Consider the following 4,060-nt stretch of genomic DNA (forward strand, 5'->3'; position numbering starts at 1 on the left):
TGTTCTCTCAACCCTTAAAATGCATGTGAAATACCTTAATATCTTATTAAAATGCAGATTCTGAGTCAGCAGATCTGAGGGAGAGTGCCTGGGATTCTGCATTCTCAGCAAGCTTCCAAGTGATGCTACTTCTGCTGGGCATTGCATTCCACTTTGAGTAGTTAACTTGTAGGTGCTGAACATCTTGGGATCAAGGTCTCTGCTTAGTCAATTTGAAGCCATTATTTAAAATTGGGCAATAGTGAACTGTATTCCACTGGACACAAGTAATTTGTATTTATGTGGACAAGAATTGTTTACATTGTCATCTGTCTTCTGCTAGTTAAGATCCTTTTCTTCAAAGTCAGAAACAGCTTAGTGAAAGGCAATGGCAACCCCCCCGCCCCGCCATAGGATGGGACTGTTGGAACAGACTCCAGTATTCCTTTAAAAGAATACTCAGTAATTCCTTTGGTCCCTTTTAAAGTCCCATATTTTTCCTTATACTCTTTCTTCCCTTATCCTTTAGAGGTAAAAGTAACTCTCAGCATGATTATTGATGATCACACACTAAGACTGGTCTATTAAATTTGACCTGGCTATTCACGTAGGTGCAGCAAGTCTATGTGAATTCACCACACAGGCTTTCCTAAACTAACTTTTCTGGAAGTTTACATAAGGAAATGCAGATTTAAGAGCCTCTATTATTTAGTATTCTGAGTCCAAGAAACATTCTTCATCAAATTTCATTTGTGTTATCTATAAATTCTCAGTGTCTCCAAAACATACCAAAATTCATGACCTGTCTGGAAGTACATTTCCGACTGCATGAAGGCTGAGCCCTCCAAGTACACTGTGAGTTTTCTTGGAAGAATTTTGTGAGTTCAAAAAGCGAGGCCAATTTGAGTTCAATAAAAGTGCCTGGCTCTATCTGGTTCGACAAGCATAATTCTGAAATGTGACGTTCCAGGTGAGATTTTGGTCAGATAAACTGTTTCTTCCAATTATATTCTAGTTAAAAGGAAGACTTATTGCCACAAATACACACAAAAATAAGGGATCATTTTTAAATTCGGGGGGGGGGCAGTGTTGGAAGAAGGAAAGATGACAGTGAGAATCAATTATAATTTTAAATGTTATAGCTACAAAAACATCCATCATCTGACAAGAGTGTAAGATGTGGCAAATCCATACAATGAAATAATATTCAGCAATCAAAGGGAATGAAGTACTAACCTATCTACAACACACGTGAGCCTTGAAAACACAATGCTAAGTGAAAGAAGCCAGTCGCAAGAGACTACATGTTGCATGATTCCATTTATATGAAATGCTCAGAATAAGAAAAACTGCAGGGACAGAAATTATATTAGTGGTTGCCAAGGATTTAGGGTGATAAGGGACAAAGGAGTGACTGCTAAGGACTACAGAGCTTCTTTTTAGGGTGATGAACAATGTTCTAAACTTGATTGTGGTGATGATGATCTTCACTTTGCGAATGTACTAAAAATCATTGAATTGTATACTTTAAATAGATAAATTGTATGGTATATAAATTATGTCTCAGAAAAGCTGTTTTGAAGTGTTATGAGTTACATATAGCTTAAATAGAAAGAGAAAGGTCTTATTTACAAGGAAAAACATTAAAACAACTTTATTCCAAAGAAATCTAGCTTTATTTCAAACAAGTAAACATAATAACATTTCTCTCATCAGTTCATCCAGTCCTATGTAATTAGTTCCTATTTTTGGGTCTTGGTTCAGGAACATCACGATACCATATGCTTCTTTCAAAAAAGTTCTGGAAATCCTTAGTCCACTGACATGATCTCAAAGTTGTCTAAGTAATGCCGTTGGAAGCCAGTTCCCAAGGTCCTTTTTTTTATATGTCAATAATTTGAACACAACTTACAGCTTATAGCATAGAATTGGAATAAAACCTAAACTATCTGTAGAGTGCAGAGACTTTCACTGGAAATAACCTTCTACTAAAATTTTCATATGTGAAAGAGCTGGTAAGAGGTTATAATAATCACACAACTGACAAAGACAGGTAATTTGTTTCTGGAACATAAAAAGCAAAGAAGAAAATCATTTCAAAAATGTATACAAAATATCTTTATATATAAAAGGGTTGTAAGTTTTTTATATATAAAAAGTTGCTGCATAAAAATGAATGAACACAAAAATAAACATAATTTTTAAAAAGGAAAAATCTTGAGACATACAGTATTCATACAACATAATGAGTATGATGTAACAAGCATATTCCAGGGATTCCAAGATGGCTGAGTAGGGAAAAGGCATGCTGCTTTTGAACAGGGGGAAAAAGCAGAAGAAAAGCAGAGAAGGGCATTCCCAGGGGAGAGTTGGAGAGAAGTTTGCAATGGAAAGTCTACAGAAGGAATAGGGAAGCCATGGATCAGCATAGAAGGTCAAACTTTCAACAGTTAAACACTCAAGAAAAGATTCTAAAATGTGCATGAGAAAAATGCCAGATTACTTTCAGAGGATCTCCAATTAGACTTACAGCTGATTTTTCATCAAAAATACTACAAGATAGGAGAGAATGGAGGGATATGGTTCAAGTCTTCAGAGAAAAAAATTGTCAATCCAGAATACTGAACCATGCAAACCTATCATTTATGAATGAAGGTGAAATAAAGACCCTCCATAACAGAAATTGAAAGAATTTGTCACCACACATCCAGTCTCACAAAGGATGCTTAAGGATGTACTACACACAGAAATACAGAAAGATAATCATCATTATGAAATAATGTGAAGGCAAAAGATCTCCTAGTAAAAGTACAAAAGAAGTCCAAAGCAAACAATAGGAATATTTATGGGCAAATAACAGGACCAAGTTGTTACTTACCAATAGTCACATTGAATACAGATGGCCTCAACACTACAGTTAAAAGATACAGACTGGATGAATGGATTAGAAAACAAGACCATCTATTTGCTATCTACAAGAAAGCAAATCTACAAGAAACACACCTCACCAGCAAAGATACACACACACTGGAAGTCAAAGGATAAAAATATATATTCTGTTTTAAGGGAAAGCAAAAAAGGGCAGGGATAGCCACCCTAATATCAGACAAAATGTACTTAAACACAAAAACTATTAAAAGAGACAAAGAAGGGCTTGTGCTGTGCTGTAGCAGGTAAAGCTGCCACTTATAGTACTGGCATCTCATATGGGCGCCGTTGGAGTCCCAGATACTCCACTTCCGATCCAGCTCTCTGCTATAGCCTGGGAAAGCAGTAGAAGACGGCCTAAGTGCTTGGGCTCTTGCACTCATGTGGGAGACTGGAAGAAGATCCTGGCTCCTTTCTTCAGATTGGCCCAGCTCTGGCTATAGGGGCCATTTGGGAATGAACCAGTGGATGGAAGACTTCCCCCCGCCCCCCAACCTCTCTGTAACTCTGTCTTCAAAATAAATAACTCTTTTAAAGAAGTTAATATATAAAAAAGTGTCTATGGCCATACCACCCTGAATGCACCCCATCTCGTCTGATCTCAGAAGCTAAGCAGGGTTGTGCCTGGTTAGTTCTTGGATGGGAGACTTCCTGGGAATACCAGGTGCTGTAGGCTTTTTAACTTGTTGTGGTGCAGCAAGTTAAACCCTAGCATCCCATATGGGCACCAGTTCAAGTCCCGGCAGCTCCAATTCCAATCCAGCTCCCAGTTATGGCCAGGGAAAGCCACAGAGGATGGTTCACATTGTGGTATATATATTGTATGTAATAGTACTCAGCAATAAAAAAGAACGAAATCCCGTCTTTCACAACAAAATGGATACAACTGGAAACCATTATAATCAGTGAAATAAGCCATTCCCCAAAATACAAACAACATATGTTATCATTGACCTGTGGTAACTAAGAGTACGAAAAAATGTAATATATATGAGTTAAATTGACATTTTGAGATTCAATGATTGTTTACAGCCCTTGTCTCTACTGTTGAGGAACAGTGGTTTTTTCTTGTTACTATCTGTTGTTTTCTTTATGTAGTGTTGGATTAATCTTCTGAGTATAAAATAAACTGAGAGATCATTGTAAAAATTAA

The 4,060-nt window shown here is 37.0% G+C and overlaps 1 pseudogene; it reads left to right on the plus strand.

Annotated features, from left to right (window-relative positions):
- Positions 1–3,464: 3,464 nt before the first annotated feature.
- On the plus strand, positions 3,465–3,583 carry LOC127485072 (5S ribosomal RNA; annotated as a pseudogene).
- The last annotated feature ends 477 nt before the right edge of the window (positions 3,584–4,060 follow it).

Source organism: Oryctolagus cuniculus, chromosome X, assembly GCF_051225735.1.
Source record: "Oryctolagus cuniculus isolate XC-2025 breed Fujian yellow rabbit chromosome X, ASM5122573v1, whole genome shotgun sequence".
Classification (NCBI taxonomy): Eukaryota; Metazoa; Chordata; class Mammalia; order Lagomorpha; family Leporidae; genus Oryctolagus; species Oryctolagus cuniculus.